Source organism: Anguilla rostrata, chromosome 16 (assembly GCF_018555375.3).
Source record: "Anguilla rostrata isolate EN2019 chromosome 16, ASM1855537v3, whole genome shotgun sequence".
NCBI lineage: Eukaryota > Metazoa > Chordata > Actinopteri > Anguilliformes > Anguillidae > Anguilla > Anguilla rostrata.
This window is the reverse complement of record NC_057948.1, coordinates 33,728,814-33,750,403: the sequence shown is the minus strand read 5'-3', so window position 1 is coordinate 33,750,403 and position 21,590 is coordinate 33,728,814. Positions and strand designations below refer to the sequence as shown.

At 51.0% G+C, this 21,590-nt stretch overlaps 2 protein-coding genes across 5 annotated transcripts in view; both read left to right on the top strand.

The window, feature by feature from the left end:
- LOC135241498 (tetraspanin-18B-like) overlaps positions 1–21,590 on the top strand; it is an 84,777-nt gene that overhangs the window by 40,025 nt on the left and 23,162 nt on the right. For 2 of the 3 annotated variants that reach the window (XM_064311973.1, XM_064311972.1), the window contains exon 2: positions 19,755–19,833. The exons of the other annotated variant lie outside the window; for it this stretch is intronic. The gene's annotated coding sequence lies outside the window, so the exon portion shown is untranslated. The remainder of the gene's footprint in view (positions 1–19,754; positions 19,834–21,590) is intronic. 3 annotated transcript variants of the gene reach the window in all.
- The window catches only part of chka (choline kinase alpha), a 258,102-nt gene that overhangs the window by 226,608 nt on the left and 9,904 nt on the right, over positions 1–21,590 (top strand). The gene's annotated exons all lie outside the window — the stretch shown is intronic.

Genomic DNA, 21,590 nt, shown 5'->3' with positions numbered 1-21,590 from the left:
GTTATTTGGAGGGCACAGGTGTACCATGAAGACTAGGCAGGACATAACACCTGCCATGACAGCTATGTGCTATGACAGTGTGCTACAGCTCATCTGAAATGTCATAGCACCGTCGTAACGTGTGCGACAAATCTTACATCGGATTCAGGATAACTGCAATCTAACCGCAGTTGAATACGCTATCAAACGCATGCAATGCATGCCATGCCTGGTTATAACAGTTGTTATATCATGCTTATTACATTGTAATGCAGGTGTTATTACATGCAGTTTAAGTCAAGTTTTTGCTAACTTTGCGGAGTAAAGTTTTTCCCTGTAGTCATGTATTTTTCAACTGCATGCCAAGAAAGGGCAAGCAGCCCCCCCCCCAACACTCCCCCAAGCAAACCCCCCCCCACCCTCCCTTTCCATTAAGTCATCTGCTTCTGCTTAGACTCAGCATTAGGGAGTCAGTCGAGCCACGCATTGCACTTAACCTTGCCGAGCGTTTGGCTTCGGAAAGCGAGCGTTTCAGCACGGAAAGTTTCCGGCGGCGTCTGAAGGGAGAGCCGCAGCGATCTGCAGTGGGGGATTCTGGGGGATTCTGCCAACAGGAAGCATATGCGCCGTGCTCCGTGTTTGCGGGGGGGGGAGGGGTTTGTTAGGGTTGTACCCGCTGAACTCAGCTCTGCACTTCCTGGTTCCAAGCGTGTAATAATGAGTGTTGCTGCGAACAGGTGGGGAGTCTGCACAGCACAGCACTTTTGGATATGGAAAAAAAACTAGACAATAATAAAACTAAATAGAAGAAATAATTTAATAATAGTGTCTCGTGGCGCAGGCTGTACAGCGCTGTCCAAAGGCACATTGTGAGCTGTAGCTTTGGCGGTTTGAGTCCGGCGGTATGACCTCTGTTGCACATCTCTCCCTCTCCCACGGGGAGCGTCCTTCCTGTCTCCCCACGCTGCCCTGTCCAATAAAGCGAAAATATATTTTTAAAAACAATAATGTATTATTATTGTTATTAATGTGGCCTTCCGCAGCGCGTTGACCTCACGGCAGACCCTCATCCGTAGAAAGGAAAAGGGAAGTGCTCTTGTTGAATTGAAGGTGTGTGGGTTTGTGTGTGTGTGTGTGTGTGTGTGTGTGTGTGTGTGTGTGTGTGTGTGTGTGTGTGTGTGTGTGTGTGTGAGAGTGTGAGTGTGCGTATGTGTTTTGACAGTCCAAGGTTGGGCTCAGACGTGCCTTTCGTAGTGTTTATTTTATTAGAGTGCGGCTCCTCAACATTCATTATATCCAGAAGGCAGGAAAATACAGCAGCTGCCCCCCGGCACCTCCCAATCTGCCCCGGCCTAGCACCTCCCTGGAACCACCAAATCTCCCCCCCCCCCCAGCACCTCCCAATCTGCTCACCCCCCAGCATAACCCCAGAACCTCCCCCGTCCCTCTCTTTCTCTCTCTCTCTTTGTTAATATGCACAGACCTACAGTTGCGTCGGTCATTGGGTTTGCTCTCGTTTGAGCAGTCCTCATGGCTTCGTTTCGGATGTTTCCCTGCTCGCCCCCCCTCGCCAGTGTGCTGTAGTATTGATGAGGCTGAGAGTGGGGGCAGGAAAGCAATGCCAGGTCATTACTCAACGCGCGGGGCCAGTGAATTAGGGCCCGCGGCTCGCCAGGGGACGGGTCCTCGGAGATGCCTGAGCTAAATGGAACATCTCTGGGCTTTAGGGGAAAATTGCTTTTTCGATCGGGCAAACAGCTCGTCTTTCCCACCGTGTTTGACTTGGGCTGTTCGTCCTTCGTCGGGCTCGGTTTAGAGCTTCCCCCGGTAATGGGGTGCATTGTGGGAAAATTTTATGTCAGAGACAGAGAGAGAGAGAGAGGAGGGAGAAAGACAGAAAGAGAAGGAGAGAGCAAGAGAGGGATATATACGTAGAGAAAGAGAGGAATATTTATTATTGGCTCTTGAACAGTTGCGTTGGCGGTGGTGCACTTTGCTCGCTGTTCCACCTGAAGCGGGTGATTGGACGGCGAGTTAATGATTGACGGCTGCTGTCTGTGTGGTCTTATCTGCGTCTCCCTCTTTGGGGAAGAGGGGGTGGGAGGGAACAGCCCGACCTTCTCCCAATTTTGCCTTTCCTAAAAAAAAAGTGCTCTGTTGCACGGCAACAAGGACGCCCATTGTTCCCCCCTCCCGCCCAATCGTATTTCTCAAGGCCGAGCACCATGTTGTTAGCTGCCCCCCCCCCCCACCCCCAGTCACCGCTGATCTGCTGTACACTCCCCCCACCCCCCAAGCCCGAAAGGACAGGTTCACTCTCCCAAATTCAGTAGAGAGGAAGGGAAAAATAAAAGCCCTCGCAGAATTCTCTCTCCCTCCCTCTCTGCGTCTCTCTGTGTTACTCTGTTGTTCTCTTTTTATCGCTCTGTCTCTCTGTGTCTCTCTTTCTGTTGGTCTTTCTCCCTCTGTCTCTTTCTGTCTCTGTCATTCTCTCTTTATCCCTCTGTCTCTTTCCATCTCCGTTGTTCTCTCTTCATCCCTCTGTCTCTCTGTCTTTGTGTGTGTGTCTGTGTGTCTGTGTCTCCTCTGGCTCGGCTGTATAATCTCTATATTCTGTGTTCGATCTGTCCGTCTGTCTGTCTGTCTGTCTGTCTGTTTGTCTGTCCGTCCATCCGTCCGTCCGTCCACACCGTCTCATCTCAGCCTGTGCTGATGAGCTACAGAAAGGCTCGGTCAGGGGACGTCCTCGGGGGCTAGTTAACGGGTTCCCCTTTTTATCAAGAGGAAACAGGCTTGCCCCCCCGCCTCCCCCCTACAAATGGCTGAGAGTTCTTTATGCTTTTCCTGTGCTTCGATGATTTCCACCTATCATAGACGTGATAAGTGCAGAGTGTGTTTTGGCTTGGGGGGGGGGGGGGGAGATCTGTCTGGCAGCTTTAGACCTGCGGCGTGTATTTGCAGAACTGTAGGGAATACAGTTTTCTACAGCCTGCCTTCCCAACCACCCCTTCCCCCTCCACCCCACCTGTCAAACTCTTTTATTAGCCCAGGGAGCTCGCTCATCCATCCACTAAAACCTGCTACAGTCTGCTCAACAAAAACTAAAGCTTTGTGTAGGACCCTTGGCTATGGGTGCGTTTCTTTTGCAGAGGCATATCTATCCAGAATCATCCCAGTCTTCTGTTCCCTTATCCGGACACCCCGGCTCTACATCGCGGCTCTTTCCCGAATCACCCCGGGGTGTTAGCTCAGGTGCTGTGAGCTGGAGTGGGCAGGGCCTGATCGACAGGCCAGGTGGAGGGATGGCGGCTCAGCGGGATTACCTGAGCAACTGTGGGACAGGGAGGGGAACGCCAGGGAGAGGCCTAATCTCACCCCCCCCCGCCAGCGTTAAACAGAGTCGCGGCACTTACTCACTGAGAGAGAACGAGAGGACCTGCACTGTAAGGAGAGCTCACACACACAGACACGGACAAGCACGCCATCACACACACATCCACACACAAACACACACGCGCGCACATGCACGCACGCTAACACACAGACACGGACAAGCATGCCATCACACACACACATGCACGCACATAAACAGACACGCATACACACATATGCATCCACACACACACACACATCCACACACAAACACACAGACATGCACACGCACAAACATACACACATGCACATGCACGCACACAAACACACACACCGCCTCTTTCAGTGCCATGCTGCCTCTGCCCATCGCACAGCAGGACTGAATAAAGCCAGAAGCACCTCTCCTCCTCTCTGCTGGGGATTGGGTAATCATGAATTTTGCTGAGCTCAGCTGGAGTATAATAATGTTATAGTTTTGTTATCTGGTGATGAATGTTTGTCACTGGAATAGAACTGTGGGTCAGTAAAAACTGCTGGAACCAGCAGGCTTGGGTTTCTAAACCCAGGAAGCCGGCTCCAGCTCCGGCTCCGGTCCAGTGGCACTCCGGCTCCAGGTCTTTCAGTATCCCTCCTGGGGATAGTGATATTCGTGTTCCTACCGGGTCTGTGCTCTGGGGACAGAGGCTGTTAGCAGCACTGGGGCTGATCAGGTCCTTATTAACACCCTCCCCTCTACCTGCTCTGCCCGGGGGCTGTGCTAATGACTCTTAGTGTGTGTGTGTGTGTGTGAGAGGGTGTGTGTGTGTGTGTGTGTCTGTGTGTCTGTGTGTCTGTGTGTCTGTGTTCATCTGTCTTCCTTCACCCACTATATGCAGCTCCATAACGATCAGGAGTTACAGTCTCCAAACTACCGACAGCACAGAATCAGCACTGCCCCTGTCTCCAGCCAAACTACTTAACACAGAGTCAGCACTGGCCAGCCCCAACCTACTGACAGCACAAAATCAGCACTGACCAGTCCCCAAATCGCTGACAGCACAAAATCCATACTGACTGTCCCCAAACTACTGACAGCCCAGAATCAGCACTGACCGTCCCCTAGCCACAGACAGCTCAGAATCAGCACTGGCCAGCCCCAAACTACTGACAGCACAGAATCAGCACTGACCAGGTCCCAGGCTTTTGGTTCTGCCTGGCTGGGAGGCTCAGCAGCACCCTGTCCAGCGTGAACAGACCCTCAGATCCATGATGGTTCCTGCTCTTGTGAAAAAGCTTTTTGTTCCATCCTGTTTTATGCTTCATCCCTGCGGACCTGCTGGGCTGTGCTCTCTGCACTTTTAGCACTGCCCCCCCCCCCCCCTCCCGAGGAGGTTATGTCAGACTACTTAACGGGCAGAAAGTTTAAAGATTAGTTTTACACTGCTGCAGATCTTATTTTTACCTCGTGTTTCTTCTCTCTCTCTCTCTGTCTCTCTCTCTTTCTCTCCCCCATCTCTCTCTCTCCTCCTCTCTCTCCTCTTCCTCCTCTTCCTCTCTCTCTCTCTCTCTCTCTCTCTCTTCTCTCCCCTCTCTCTCTCTCTCTCTGTCCCTCTCTCCCCTCTCCCCCTCTCTCCCTCTCCCCCCCTCTCTCTCTCTCTCTCTCTCTCTCTCTCTTTATGTACTCCTGTTAGGGAGATACTTTAGAGGTGCGGAGAGAGGCTCCTGATTTTTTCATGCACCTTCATAAAATTTTCAAGCCGCCGCCACTTTGAGAGCGAGCGAGCGAGCGGTTTTGGCGAACTTTGCGGGGGGTTAGAGCTGCGCCAGAGCGGTCCAGCGGGTCGGCGATGGGGCCGGCGCGTGCCGCTGGAAGGGGGTAGGCTTCGGGTTCGACGATTCGGGCCGGGAGGAGAGCCGCGGTAAGTTGTGGCGGTAAGCCAGCCCTGTGAGTCCGCAAAGTCCGACCGCCATGTTTTCCCTGCGGCAGTGATTCTTGCTCAGCCACCCGCCCTCCACCAACGAGAGGGACTTCCTGTAACCGCGGTCACTTGGTGTCCGTCGCGGTTCGTGAGCATGAACCGGGGCTTCTGTATGGAAGCTTTAGTTTGGGAAAGATAGAAAACTCCTGAAAATGTACAGCGCAATATTACCCACCATTACACTCTTTTATAAATCAACAGAAGGAGGAGGAGGAGGAACACGAGAAGGAGGAAGAGGGGGTGGAATACAGGTTGATGCCAGGGACAGTTACACCTGGAGTGTAGTGGAGGGTGGGGAGGGGGGGCGGTGGAAGCTGGCAGCTATAATTCTCAGTAATCTGCCCTTTTAATTGGCAGGGGGAGGGGGCGAGGTGTGACTGGGCATCCGCAGTCGTGCAGAAATCCACTCAATTACAGCGCAAATGTGTGAACCAGGCCTTATGTTGCACGTGTGACCCTGAACAGAAGCTGCCCCGCCCTCCTCAACCCCCGCCCCCCCACCCCCCCAAAAAAAAAAAAAAATCCAAGGGTGAGCAATTAAACAGAACGCTGTGCTAACGGAATGCTAGCCTGCACGCTCACTGTCTCTCCTGCTCAGTTTTTTAACGGGGTAAATCAAAGACCTAGTCAACTGTCAACTCTGGGTGTGTTCCGTGCTGTGATTCGTCTTGTTGCGGTGCCAGAGAACAGCATGGCGAGTGTGTGTGTGTGTGTGTGCGTGTGGGACGGGGGGGGGGGGGCTAATCGGGCGCACCTGTCCGCGGAACGGATGCCCAGAAACGATCGGCGAGCCGAGGGCCTTGGCGGCGGGTTTTTTTGGCGGTTTTTAGCGGTTTTGGAGAGCCGGGCAGCGCCTCTCCGCGTGACGGGTTCCGGGGCGTCGTTCGTTCGGACGTCCCAGAGCGACAGGGCTCAGCGGCCGAGGTTTGAATGTGAGTGACGGGGCTCATTTTGGGGCGAATCTTCCCCCGTTCACGCCGATCTGCCCCTGATTGGCAGCTCAGACGGGCGCCTGTGCCAGATCCAATCACGCGCACCGAAGGCCCAAAGCACCGCCTGAGTCAGAGTTTAATCACGGCTGTGACGAGCGTGACGGGTGAGGGATGGAGGAAAGAGAGAAACCTGCGTTTAAAAATGCGTACGTGCACATTCTCACTGCAGCATGAATACACACACACACCTACATACACACACACACACACCCAACTATAAACCACACAACACCCACCACATTACCACACAACCACTCACACACCACACATCACATACCCAACCAACCACACACACACCACATACACCAACACCCACACACCCACAACACACACAAGACACACTCACACCTACAAACACACACACACCCACAAACCCACAACAACACAAACACACACACAACATCACACCCCCTACACCACACACACAAACACCAGATACCACACAACAACACCCCAAACACAACATACACACACCCACCCTACAACACCACATACACCCACCACTACACCTACCCCACACAAACCCACAAACACACAGATGCACACACAACCATACACCCCCACACACACACACACACAACTATGCACACACACACATACGCCCACACACCCTCAAACACACACACACACTCACATGTCCTCAGAACACCGTTTTGTTATAAGATTTGACGGTAATAGCGAGAGGCAGCCGTAATGCAGAAGGAAGAGTTACTGTATACAAACAACTGTTAAACTGTTAAACACTGACTGTTGTAACAGCCCCAGCCAACTGAGAGCTGTACTCATTTCAATTAAATAAAAACCAGATGGCCCCCAGCGACCCCCCCCCCCCCTCTCCAACCCCCCAGCCGGTCTGTGCTTTCTTCACCTGAGATCCCCCCTCACCCCCCTGGACACGGTGTCAAATCTAGCCCCCTGCTGAGCAGGCCTCGCTCGGCCGCAAGGCCTCACCGCGGAAACCCCGCCGTTTCTATGGCAGCCGCAAGGCCTGACCCCCTCGCCATGGTGCTTAGCGGTCGGGAGAGAGTGGCGGTGGGAGATTGGCGGGTGAGCTTTTTATTTTAAGAGCGAGAGAGACGGAGGGGTTTGTTTGTCTGCTCCTCCCTCGGTTCAGGGCAGGGTTTTTGGGCCTTGTTCTGTTCTGTGCCCCCCCCTCCCCACCCCTCCCCTTTCTCCTTCTCATTTGAAGCCCTCTGCTAAGGCCTGCTGGCTCCTGCATTTAAATTAACGAAGGATTAAAAAAAGGTTTTATTTTAATTTCCCTGCCCCGTGATCTGGGGCCGTCTGGAGTCTGTGAGGCCTTCCATTATCCCCTGGAGCGTTTTTCAATAGTGGTCTGTTTGTGGTGTCTTTGTGTTGTGTGCGTTCTGTGTGGTGTGTGTGTGTGTGTGTTGTGCGTGTGTGTGTGTGATGTTATGTGTGTTTGGGGGGTATGGTGCGTGCTTCTTGTGTTTGGGTGTGTATGCATGTACATGAGCTTGCATTTGTGTTTGGGTGTGTGTTTGGATGTGTGTGCATGTGTTTGTGTTTGGGTGTGTGTGCATGTGTTTGTGTTTGGATGTGTGTTTGGGTGTGTGTGCATGTGTTGTGTTGGATGTGCGTTGTGTTGTTTGGGTGTGTGTGCTGTGTTGGTGTGATTGTGTGTGTGTTGTGTGTGTTTGTGTGTGTGGATTGTGTGTGCATGTGTTTGGTGTGTGTTGGGTTGTGTGGTGTGTGGTGTGTGTGTGTGTTGTGTGGCTGTTTGGTTGTGTGGTGTGTGTGGGGTGTGTGTGGTGTGTGTGTGTGTGTGTGTGTGTTTGGGTGTGGTGTGTGTGTGTGTGGTGTGTGTGTTGGTGTGTGTGTGTGTGTTTGGTGTGTGTGTGTGTGTGTGTGTTGGGTGTGTGTGTTGTGGTGTGTGGTGTGTTTGTGTGTGGGTGTGTGTGTGTGTTGTGTGTGTTGGTGTGTGTGTGGTTGTGTGTGTGTGGTGTGTGGTGGGTGTGTTGTGTGGTGTGTGTGTTGTGTGTGTGGGTGTGTGGCATGTGTTGGGTGTGTGTTGTGTGTGTGTGTGTGTGTGTGTGTGGTGTGTGTGTGCTTGTGTTGGGTGTGTGTGTGTGTGGTGTGTGTGGTGTGTGTGAGTGTGTGTGTGTGTGGGTGTGTGTGAGTGTGTGTGTGTGAGTGTGTGTGAGTGTGTGTGTGGGTGTGTGTGTGGGTGTGTGCATGTGTGGAGTGAATCTCTTTACTGCAGATTAAGATTCCGACGCTTCGCTTGTTTTATTAAGCTGCCGATTTTGACTGCAGAATCAGCGCATTGATGCCACCCCCCCCCTCCCCCCCAGCCACCCCACTAAAGTCACTGTTACCCACAGTACCAGCTTGGCACCCCTCACACTGAGCCCTCACAGGAACGGGGAGAGAGCGCGTGTGGCACAGAGAATAGGAGAGAGTGGAGATCTTTCTGCCCGCCGACAGAATGGGGTCCCTGATGAAGCGGGTGCAGCTGGTGTGCGCTGTGGAAGTTTATTAAATGAGACCCTTTAAAAGAGTCCCAGCAGGAGCAGTGTCTCTGTCTCTCTCTCTTTTTCTCTGTCTCTCTCTCTCTATCTCTCTCACAATCTCTCTCTCTCTCTTTCTCTTCTCTCTCTGTCTGTCTGTCTCTCTCTTTATCTCTGACCCTCTTTCTGTCACTCTGTCTCTCCCTCTCAGTCTCTGTCTCTCTCTCTCTCACTCTCTGTGTGTGATCCTGTGTTTTTTGAGTGGGTTGGTACACAGCACTACAGTCTCCACATTGTCCTTATTCTACAAAACACAAGTTGGGTATTTCTCATTAAATCTGGCTATATTTTATCATTAGCCAAAGCGTAATTGGTAGCCGAACTGCATCCAGAGTGTCAGCAGAGTCTAACCGATCGTTTAAAAGTACAGCGGTAAGGCCGAATTCTTCTAACCAAATTAAAAAATGGAGTGTTTCAGAAGGAATGAGTCACTGCTTCACTGCTATTTTTCCCTGAACAAAATAAATTAAAAATACCATGGCATTCAAAGGGCAGTTGATTCCAGTTAAAACTGGTTACTGTAAGCTATCGCCTCAACCCTTATGAACTTCTGTGTATTGCATTTCGACTTGTAGCCAGGACACTTATTGAGAGCAACTGATGCATATTACATATCATATAATCATCATGGATCTGATAATCCATTTATGATAATTCAGGTTAAGTAACTTGCTGCAGTGTACTATGGCAATTGCCCAGGTGCTACCCTACCACTCTTGTTTTATCAGAAAGATTTATCAGGACAAACAAAAACATGACGATGCAAGAATGTCAGTATATTGACTCCGTATTTGTAAAAGTATATTTGTGTTGTGCAAGGGGCATAGGGTGCAGAATTCAGCGACTGGGGAAGGTGGTCATCCTTTCCTTTTAAATTCTGAACGATGTCACTGTACTGGGGCGACATAGCTCAGGAGGTAAGACCGATTGTCTGGCAGTCGGAGGGTTGCTGGTTCAAACCCCGCCCTGGGCATGTCGAAGTGTCCTTGAGCAAGACACCTAACCCCTAACCCCTAACTGCTCTGGCGAATGAGAGGCATCAATTGTAAAGGGCTTTGGATAAAAGCGCTATATAAATGCAGTCCATTTACCGTTTACTGAATTGCTGCGTGCATTTCAGCTACGACCAGCTGTGCTAGTTGTGGGGTATCGGGGGGTCCCGGCGCAAGCGTTGATTTCAGGAGCGTCGAACGGGAACGGAAGAGTGGAACGTCCTGCGTTTCAGGAGTGAGCGGTCGTGTCGCTCGGCCAGACCGTTAATTTTGACGGTTAGCGTTCCTGGGGTCGGCCGCTGTTGACCCTGTGCACTCCAGAGCTGGGCGCTAGCTGGGCTAGCCGTTAGCCCGTTTATCCTGTCTTTGCGGAGGAAGGGCGGGTAGTTCCAGCACGCGTGTCGGGTCTCGTTGCGGGTTTTTGTGGGGGGAACACGTACAGCCTGGCGGATCGTCGGGGATCTCGCTGTAGAGGTGGAGGTTTCCCAGAAAAATGGCTTCATTCCCAAACATATTCCTCCATAAATTACTCTGGAAGCTTTTTTTTCCCCACTCCCTGGGAACTGGGAAAACGGCGAAAGTGTTTCAGAGCGGCTAGTTAGCCCCAGACCCTGGATTCCCAGGGCCCTGGCGCTGGTAAACGTCTGTGAGAGCTTTACTGTTACTGATTTGGTCCCTTTCCTCAAATATCCTGCTTTCTCAGGGTTGGGGGGGGGCAGGGGGGGGCGGGGGGCTCCAAAGTTAACCACCAGAAGCCTATTGTTTCTGCCTGTGCTTTGTTCTTTGCTTGCGATGGGACCTGGTTTTCAAGAAAGCTGTTGGTTTGAATGTGATCATGTCATGTTTCGATATTGTCGACTGCGTTCTGTTCTTGGACTGGCGGTGGTATTCGGTGGAAACTGGGGGCAGATGGTGGCGTTTTTGGTGGGTTTCGGTGTGTGATAATCGCTTGACTGAATCAAGAGTCACGCGCTTGATTTGATTCCAAGGCTGAGTTTAGCTGCCGATTGAAAAGAAGCCAGAAGAAAAACCTGAAAAGTCAGGTCAAAGCATTTAAACCTTCACCTGTGTCTCCTTGAATAATAATAATTATTATTATTCAAACCCATTTGCTCCTTGAAGTACTACATTCTTCTCAGGACAAATTAGCTTGAATAATAATAATTATTATTCAAACTCCTTTGCTCCTTGAAGTACTACATTTTTCTCAGTTTCTTGCAGCAACTGTGGTGCTTCATGTTATATTACTGATTTATGTTTGGTGTAATTACTAAACTCCCAGAGGAAAATGCATCTACCCCTGACCAGCCATGGTCTGGCATTTTCAGCATTTCCCGCTCATTACACTAATAATAATAATCATAATAATAATAATTATAAAAATATGGTTATTTATAAATCTCTGTTCAAAGCACAGTAATTAAAATGTAGCCTAACTGGGTATTTCAAATAAATCGTTTGTTAAAAGTAGGCTAATGCCATACAAGTACGTGACTAGTAAATGCAGGCATTGACATAGTTTTAGAAAAATAGCACTTTTTTACAGCTTTATTTTCTGATATTCGTTGTCAGCTCTTGCAAGGAACAGGACGCTTTGTGTCCATGTTGAGTTGGACTTTGTTGTGTAAATGTGGATGATTGAATAAGATTTTAGGCTGATATTAGCTCAGTGGAAAGGGTGCATGACCTGCGTGGCTTGTCTCTGAAATAATTAACCTGGAACCACCAGGGCCCCTTCCCTGATGTGGAGGTGTGGGGCCCAGGTGCATGCTGGGACAGGTTTTGGCGCATGTGATGCTTTGTAAAATAGAGTTTCCCGTTGGTGGAGGAATGAGGCAGCCACCTGCATCTCACCTGTATTCCTGCAGTCTACCTGTGAAATTGTTTTTTTTTTTCAATTAATTTTTGCAGTTGTGTTTTTAAAAACGGAATTGCTTCATCCTAAAAGTCAAGTCGGTACACTATCCCGCTCTACCGATGCAAAGGAAAAGTCTTCCGGCAAAAAACTTTCCTAATCTGACCTAAATCTAAATTTAAAAAAGTTTTAAAAACAAAGAAAATTAACTGCCTTTCCACTTTCCAGAAAAAACACACTAGCGTGAAACTTAAACTACAGACAAACATGCAGTGGACCACTGTAGCTGTGAAACGCTAAGCCCATGAGCGAGCAAGCAAAGGCACCCCAGACCTGTCGGGTCTTCAGGGGGACACAGGTGTGCACCGGACACTCCACAAAACAAGGGAATGGAACAGTAATCTATTCCCAATAATCACCTTACGCAAAAGGACAATGGCTGTGCCACACCTGTGATTTGAACCTGCAGCCTTTCACACGCAGTTTCCTTAACTGCTACACCATGAGATGGCCAGAGCAGTGCACATCCAGACCGCCTCGATGCTCAGTGCACTTCTCCCAGAGAGCTCAGTTACCCCAGAAAACCCTTTCTGGCTGAGAATCAAAGGGAGGCAGTCTCTTTTTTTCTGTTGTAGCTTCCAGCATTGTTGATCCCTTTTTAAAAAACGTGTTTTTGATTATCATGTTTTGGCAGCGTTGACTGTTTTCCCCTCCGCTTAGTGGTGTAATTAGTGCCAGCTCACAGGTTTCATGTTAAGCTCCAACACAAACTCGGGAGTTCACCCCCGATCCCCCCCCCAGCCCCCCACCCTTTCCCCATTGTGTGCCTGTGTACAGAAGGCAGCACATGTTAAATAACTTGCTCAACCCCAAAACTACATGTTTAAAGAGAAAAAACGGCAGTACACGGTGTGTGTGGTAAAGTACACAGCAGAGACCGTCAACAATGAGAACCAGACGTGGGATCCCCCACAGTGCAAAGAGCCGAGAGAGTGGGGGGGGGGGGCAGTCAGTGGGGTGGGGGGGCATATGTGGTGTTGTACCTCCTCTGGAGTTTCACTAGACATGCCCTACAGCTTCCTCTCAATGCTGCCACTGTTATTGTAAAGCGCTTTTTCCAGCTGCTGGTAGGAAATTACAGTGGGGGTCGGTGGGGGAGGGGGTGCCTTACAGCCATAGTGAGATTGGGGTGGGGGGGGGGGGGGCAGCTGCTCAGTGAAAGGCCATGCTGGGGGGGGGGGGGGGGCACTGCACTGACCCTGACCACTTCTGTACATCCACCACCTCAGAAAACGGGGGTGAGTGGGGTTTTGGGTGGGGGGGGGGCGGGGGTCTCTTTCCACAGTCGGACCTTTCTGTGAAAGGACAGGCGGCACAGAGACCCTGGCCTGGTGCTGATTAAGGAAGTAAAAAAAAAAGAAAGCAGAGATGGCGGAGGGGAGAAAACAGCGCGTTTCCTTTTCTCCCTGCAGTGTTTACGCCGCTGTTTGCCCGCCCTGCTCTCTAAACGTTAGCGGGAAGAAACAACGCTGGGTGGCGGGTGACGTGAGAGTGACATGGCCGCCTTGAAGGGGGCCCCTCTCTGATTGGAGGACCGGTGGTCATGTGGGTCTGATTAGAAGGAAGACAAGAAAAGAGCTTTTTTTTGTTTTTGTGGAGTCGTGTTTGGGCGTGATGTGACCGCAGACGTCCACAGTTTTTGCTCTTTATGGGGGGTCTGAGCACACTGAGGTTTTCTATGCCCCCCTCCCCCCCCCCCGCCTGCCCTCAACCCTAATGGACTCCACTGTTTACCTCCTTCCACCAGAACAGTAAACTGGGCCCAGATGTGGAAACACTTTGCCCATAGTTGTGAAACGTGTCTGGGTGAAAGGACAAAATATTTGGCCTTAAAAATCCTTCCGGAAGGTTCACATGGTGCCGGTAACTGGATAACTGGTCTGTGATTGGGCGGATCTGCAGCGAATGAATGGGACAGCACTCTGCAGCCGGTGACCCCTGTGTCACAGTAAATCACCAGAGCAGTGCCCTCTGGGAGTTTTAACTTCCCCAGCTTGCTAATAGATTAAAATAGATTTGACCCCCCCTCATAAATCTCACAGTATGCCAGTCACTGGCATAGTGTCCAGCCTTACAAAGCAATGGCCACATTTATATTCCATTCAGATCACAGTCAGCTGGGTCCGCGGCTAACACAATGGTCCTTCACCCTGGTCCTGGAGGGCCGCAGGGTCTGCTGGGATCCCTGACCCTAGTCCTGGAGGGCCACAGGGTCTGCTGGTTTCTCTTGTTACTCAGCACTTAATGGATCAGTTAAGGCAGTTGATTACACAAGTAAGTCTCCTGGTTTCTTGGGTCCTGCGGCTCTCCAGGACAGGAGTTAAACCTGCAGTCACTGCGGCCCTCCAGGACTGGAGTTAAACCTTCTGACACTGCGGCCCTCCAGGACCGGAGTTAAACCTGCAGTCACTGCGGCCCTCCAGGACTGGAGTTAAACCTTCTGACACTGCGGCCCTCCAGGACCGGAGTTAAACCTGCAGACACTGCGGCCCTCCAGAACTGGAGTTAAACCAGCAGACACTCCGCTAGCTGTGGGGTCTTACTGGATCTGTGCCAGCAGTTTGCCTGCGGGTAGCAGAGCAGTGGGTATGCAGAAGCTGCTGGAGTTGAAAGAGGGGAAGTCTGGCCTGTTGTTTTGGCCTGTTTATGGGGCAGTCAGATGCTGGTAATTACTGGTCACATGATGTCTGGCTGTCACAAGGTCGTGTTTGGGCACACATTCTTGTCGGTGGACCTCCGGGAAGATCTGGCCCAAGTGTCTGCGGAAGGAAAATCCCACAATGCAACTCTGCTCTGCCACACAGTGGGGTAACCATGGCTATTGAGGACAGCACAGCGTGAGACTGATGATCCCGTGACACCATAAGGGGTGGAGCCTTGTAACTCCGTCCTTCCAGCTTGTACCAACCAGTCGAAAAAAAGGAATGTGATTTTCACTGCAAAACGCTGATTGGTCCAAACCGTGGGTAGCTGCTACTGGTCACATTTGGTAGCCCCACTTTTTTTTTGGGGGGAAGGGGATGGGGGAGTTGTGAGGGCGGGTTTGTATGAGGGGGTGGGGTGTTGGCGTCTGTAAGTGGGAGGAGAGGTGAGGCAGTAGACAGTAGTGTAGTATGATGGGGGGGGGGGTCTGTAACTGGGTGGGGTGGAGAGAGGTGGAGAGGGGGCAGGTGTGTGCCCCCCCCCCCCCCCTCGCTCTTGGCGTTTGATTAGGACCTGTGGGCGGTGTTGAGAGGGAAGCCAGACTCCCCGTCCCGGGCCATGTTGTTGTAACCCTCTTCTGAAAACCCTCTCTACTGACCTAATTACGTCTCGAGGGCCCGCTCTCTCTCTCTCTCTCTCTCTCTCTCGACTTTTCCTGTTCCCCCCGAACGCCGGTCCTCAAGCTCTCTCCCGCAGATACCCAAATTTCGGATGCTCCTCTGGGGAAGGGAGGAAAACACCTGGAAGTTAGGAGGAGGAGCGGAGGCCTGGGTTAAGGAAACGCGAGACGAGCGACCGCGCTTTCAGACACACACGAGCTCACCCCTGCTGTCAGTCTCAGCTTGATTGGCTCGACTGTACCCTGGAGGTTTAGCACCTTAGAACTCTCCAGATAGCACCCTGACACCCGCTGCCCCCCTCCCCCCCTCCCCCCGCCCCCCACCCCCACCACATGAGACCTCAGCTACTCCATCAGCACTTTCTCCTGGGAGCCAGAGCATGAAATCATCGTTTTTTTGTTTTTGTTTTGTTTGTTTCTCAGACCTCAGCCAGTGTGGCTAGTCGATAAGGAAATTCTCTGGACCACTGTGATGTTTTTATTTTATTTTTTTATAACCAGCCAACATTTTACATCAAGTTCCAAGCACTACAAGCAAACTGCCAAATTAAAGTCCAGCTGGATTTGAATACTGAGAGGGAACACCTGCTAGTTTGAGGCCAGTTTGCTTGTCTAAACATACAATTGATATTTTTGGGTTATGTCCGCCTTTAATGGATGGAGAGTAACATTCATGGCATGTTTGAGAATGGATTCCTGAGTGCTTGTGTCTGTGTGAAGGGTGATCTTAGACAGCTGTCCTGTCTCAAACATCCTCACCTGGTTCTTCACCTGTGTCTCGAATGAGGAGACTTCACCTGGTCAAACCCTGTCCTGATCACTGTCCCTAAATTTAATTTAAGCTTATTTACCCCATCAGGGTCAGTTTGGGTTCAGCCAAGAACATCTGCTAAATGTTTTTTAGCTGTAAAGAACACAATTAATAAATTCACAAGTTCTGGCATTGAGGCCCGGCTGCTAGCTCCAGAAATACTTGCGCGTTAATCAAAGTGACCTCTCTGGATTTTCAGAGGCTTTGAAGGCAGAATTGGTGCATTTTTAAGCCAAGAGTTTGGGTTTAGTTGGGATTTTGGGCTCTGTGGAAATAAGAAATGCAGGCTTACGCGTAAATCTTTCCACATCTCCCGATCGTGTGATGACGTGGCACGATGGCGCACGCAGCAGCGTCCCTCAACCGCAGCCGCCTCCTCTGTTCCCTCCCTCCCTCTCTCTGTCTGTCTGATGGTCTCTTTCTCCATCCCTCTCTCTCTCCCCCTCTCTGTCTCTCTCTCTGTCTGTCTGTCTGATGGTCTTTTTCTCCATCCCTCTCTCTCTCCCCCTCTCTGTCTCTCTCTCTGTCTGTCTGATGGTCTCTTTCTCCATCCCTCTCTCTCTCCCCCTCTCTGTCTCTCTCTCTGTCTGTCTGATGGTCTCTTTCTCCATCCCTCTCTCTCTCCCCCTCTCTGTCTCTAGCTCATTGTTAGTTGATTGGGTCTGTATTGCTCACCCTATCTTTCCACCTCTCCGATCTGTGATGCTGCACGTGGCACTGAGAGCGTCTTCTGTAGCGCCCAATCCTCTCCCCCCTCTCTGTCTCTCTCTCTGTCTGTCTGATGGTCTCTTTCTCCATCCCTCTCTCTCTCCCCCTCTCTGTCTCTCTCTCTCTCACTCACTCTCTCTGAGGGGGGTATATGTGTTTGCTTTAAGGTACATGTAGTGTCTTGAACTGTCAAGTTTTCTTTCATTTTCATTTTGTTTGTCTTGTTTTTTTAGTTTTTATTTAGCTTTTAAGTGTAACTATGTGTAGACCTTGCTGATGAGTGTAGCGATGGAGAGATGGTTGCAATAAGGGAGTGTCAAAGGTCTCTCTCTCTCTCTCTCTCTCTCTCTCTCTCTCTCTCTGTCTACCTCTCTCTCACTCACTGCAACTCGGCTGCCTGGCGGAACCCAAGACCGCCATCCCTTCCGTCTTTGAAGCTTCTGAAACGGCGAACCCTAAAAACTTGTTGGCTTGGCGTTATTTTGAGGCGATGAGCCAGAGGGGGACGCTAGCCGGCGGATTTGTGTGTGCTGATGATGGAAGGCTGGTGGCTATGTGGCTCTGTGCAGCCATGGTTTTAGTGCACATCCCAATTACGGGCCGTGCGGTGTCTGAAACTGGGGGAGAGGAGTGCGGTGTCCCCCATCCTGCCGCCCAACAGTGGAACAGCCATAGGCAGCGAGCTGGGAGATGTAACGTTTGCTTGGATATTGGAGCATTTGGGCGGGCGGGGACGAAGTAGCTGTATGGCGGTTGAAAAATGTTATTTATGGTTCCCTCTATCCCCCCCTCCATTTCTCCATCGCTACACTCTGGTGTTTTAAAAAAAAAAAGTTAGAGCAGGAACATTGTCTGCCATTGTCTCTCCACGTCCGGGATGTCCAGAGTGATGTTGCCAGGCAGTTGGGTGAACACTGAAAGTGTGGAACGCTGGGCGGGGTGTGGGGTCATGGGGGTCACGGGGGCAGCACCAGCGGTGAGCAGGCTTGCCGCATCCTCCCCCGCCAACCCCCCCCCCCCCCCCCCTCCCGCCCGCCCAGCCATGCCACTGTGCCCCCGGGACTTCTGGGATACCTGCTTCCTCTTGGAGGATGTTCAACGGCCTCCCCAGCTGTGAGTGCGAGTCCCTGCCTTTCTGCTAGGGCAAGTGCTGGGGGAGGGGCCAGAAGGGTGGGGGGTAGGGGGGGGGTAGTGGAGTGAGGGTCAAGGGGGGGGTGAGAGATGCGTAGAGAGAGGACAGACCCAAAGGTCACGGTTAAACTCCTGCCGTGAGGAGATGGGGTTTTTTTTTATTTCTCTTGTTTAATTCCGACAGCCTCCCAGCGGGCTGACATCTCCCTGATCTCCCCGAGCAGGTTCTGTGTGATCCAGAACACCCCATCGGTCAACCTTTAATTTAACCCCCCCATCCCCCCCCCCCCTCCCCTCCCCCTCCCAGCAAACACCCTTCAGGCCCTCCATTTTTTTCCCCCCTTCGTTGCCACGGTAACCGAACAATAACGGTTGACCCTGGCGATGGTGGCTGGTGTCAGCGTTGCTCTTGGAAACACTTGCCTTTGGCCACTCTACGGTGGCGGCAAGCTCCATACGGGAAGGAGGCAGAGGTCATGGTGAACGAGGCTGAGGGGGCTGGTTTCGCTCTAGGGCCATTAACTGTGACCTGTGACCTGTGACCTGTGTCCTGTGTCATGGGTGTGTGTCGGGTCCACTCTGGTGTTAAGGGCCACCAGCCATATTTATTGATCCGTAAACGTTAAGTGACATTAAGTATCCGTGCATTTGTTCAGTTGCGTTAACTCAAAACGTCATTGGAGGTGTTGATGGAGCCACACTTTCTTTTTTGTGTTTTTTGAAAAGCACTCTCAGGTTATTGAGAATCGCACAATAGTGGTGTTAAAGCTGTCATTTAAGGCAGTTTTTCTTCCGTTTGAAGGAAGCAACATTGCCCCCCTGCAGTGAGAACGCTTGGCATTTTTCCGATAAAGCTGCCTGTATTTTCAGCAGATCGAATGCACCGTGAAAGCAAGGCAGAAACGGCTCCCCGACATCAAGCTGAAGTCTCTAATTACAGCTGTGTGAGTCCCTGCCGTTCTCTTTCCCCAGCCGCCACTCAGGGAACTGGCACAGTCCTGATTGGCTGTGGCAGACGGACACAGGGAAGGGGGCGTGGCTCCTGTGTCTTGTGTCCTAGTGACCACACAGACGCTGCAGTCTCCGAACCTTAAGGTGTGCAGCAGGGTTGATGGCTCCAGTTCCTCAGGAGAAGTCCCTCTTCCCCCTTAATTGGCAACTCTGTGGAATCTAATGGGATACGATTCCAAAACTTTCTAAGGGGAGCGGAAGACAGTTTGTGTCTCTTCACTTCCCTGTAGGCACACTTCCTTCCTCGTTGTGGACTACAGGCACTTTGTGATAACTCCAAAAATATTTTTTTTTTAAATGGAAAAAGTGTTCGAAGTTCGTCTCCCTGGGGAAGAAAGCGTTTTCACTAAAAAATTAACGCAACTCGTTATCGGCGATGCAGTACAAGTGCCCTCATTTTCACTGCCTCTCGTTCCACTAATGCTATTTTCCACCGGGAATTAAACCTTGGGTTAAAACAATGGAAGTTAAAGCACTTAGCTGCGTTAGCCTGCAGTAGCAGTACATCTGCAATGGCAGTAGAGCAAGCGACTGGTAATTAGCGGTGAATGCTGTTTTCAATTAATTATTCATGATTTGGAGGCTAATTAAGGTTGATGGCAGAAAGCAAAAATAACAAGATGATTACAGCAAACGTGAGCATGTAACAATAAAGGTTCATTACCACAGTGGGGAGAGAAAAACAGACCATAATATCTAGTGGCAGTTATAAATATTTCATCGACTTCCGCCTCAGTTCCAGTGCATTTCAATTAAAGGCGGTCGGCTGTAGCTCTGTCCCTGTTAATTTCGCCGTCTGGTTGTGACGTGAAATATTCTCAGGGGTAAAAACGTTTGGGCTACAGTTTTCCGGAAATAAAAAAAGCTATACGCGCTATAAATAATTAATATCAAAAGCTTGTCCTTTTAAATTATTTAAAACCGAGGTCCTGTGGGACGGCTTCACGGGTCCTTGGTGGATGTGGAATGTGCCTGGTTTATTAGGGGTAATTAAAAAGTCACCGGTGTCCCTGTTTCTGATTTCGTCCACAGCTAATGAAAAGGGGCGAGGACTGGGCGCAGCGAAGAGTCTACGAGCTTCACCCCTGACCCGACGGAGAGACATTTTCAGGTACATATGGTACGGCGGTTTTTTCGTTAATTTCAAGTCCATCACATGTTTTTTTGGCGTCTCCGGCGGCAACCTGCTCAGATCCATCGACTTACGGAGTCAGGAATCGGCTTCTTGATTTTTCATCCTTCGCTCCCGGGAATCGCGCTGTCAGTCTCCTCCGCCAGCTTTCCGATATAGGAACGCCAGAATTCCCGAGTCACATTCCCATTGATCCCCCCGCCCGTTTTACCTCTCCGGAACGATCGCGGTAATCTCGCAATTTAAAGCCTCATTTGGTGATTTACGGGCGTCGCGGCGGTATGAGCCGTATCTCGCCACCGATCGATCCGGTGCAGCTTGGGCGCCTGCGAACTCAATCGGAGAAAATAATGGCGGGGGAAATCCGATCTAAGCTGCCTAAGCAGGGGGTCTTGTTCCGGGCCGTGGGCCTGGGGGGCTAGCCACGCCGCGGTCGCTCTATTAGCGTTGGGTTAGCCACGCCGCAGTCGCTCTGTTAGCGTTGGGTTAGCCACGCCGCGGTCGCTCTGTTAGCGGTGAGTTAGCCACGGCGCAGTCGCTCTGTTAGCGGTGAGTTAGCCACTCCGCGGTCACTCTGTTAGCGGTGGGTTAGCCAAGCCGCGGTCGCTCTGTTAGCAGTGAGTTAGCCACGCCGCGGTCACTCTGTTAGCGGTGGGTTAGCTATGCCGTGGTCGCTCTGTTAGCATTGGGTTAGCCACGCCGTGGTCACTCTGTTAGCAGTGAGTTAGCCAGGCCGCGGTTGCTCTGTTAGCGGTGAGTTAGCCACGGCGCAGTCGCTCTGTTAGCGGTGAGTTAGCCAGCCGCGTCCTCTGTTAGCGAGCACTCGCGATCAACTTGTAGCTATTAGCCACGGCCTCAGGTTCGCTGTTAGCGGTGAGTTAGCCACGCCGCGGTCGCTCTGTTAGCGGTGAGTTAGCCACGCCGCGGTCGCTCTGTTAGCGAGCAACTCTATTTGCATCAAATCTTGAGAACATATTGGCCACAGGACCTCAAAAGGTTGCAGAGACTTGACTTCACATTGCCAGGAAAGAATACCACCTTGCCACAAAGCGCATTCCTTCACAGCCGATGGAACAGAAGAATGTGCTTTTCCAAAAAACGCTCGACTGGTTACAGCTTCCTTCAAAGCAAAGGAGAGGAGAGGGGGAGGGAGGAAGGGTTAGGGTCTGCTTACTTTGAGGAGGGGTGCACGTTTCGAATTTCCCTGGGAGCTGAGGATCAGAACCGGCTCTCGGGTTCTGATGGCCCTAAACAAGAATGTTGTGGAGGCCCCAAAGTGCTCCAACATAAATCTCAACCACCACTTACACTTGAATTGGGTGGCAGTTGTAGTATAATGGGTCTTGTAACCTGAAGGTCACAGGCTCAATTACCAGATAAGACACTGCCGTTGTACCCTTGAGCGAGGTACTTAACCTGCATTGCTTCAGTATACATACAGCTGTTTAAATGGATGCTAGATGAATGTAAGTCGCTCTGGATAAGAGCGTCTGCTAAATGCCTGTAATGTAATGTAATGAATTGTGTGGCCCAGGGATGGTTGAGACCCTAATTGACTGTGTTGAATTTGCTCCAGCGACCGGCTTTTCCTTAGAAAAAAATGTTTCGTGCGGATATTTTAATGATGTAGTTACCTGTACACCTATGGCAATTACAGACATTTAGGGTTTATATATAGAAGCAAATGGCGCCCTTTCCCTGGTGGAGGCAATGGGCTGAAACATTGAAGTGTTCAG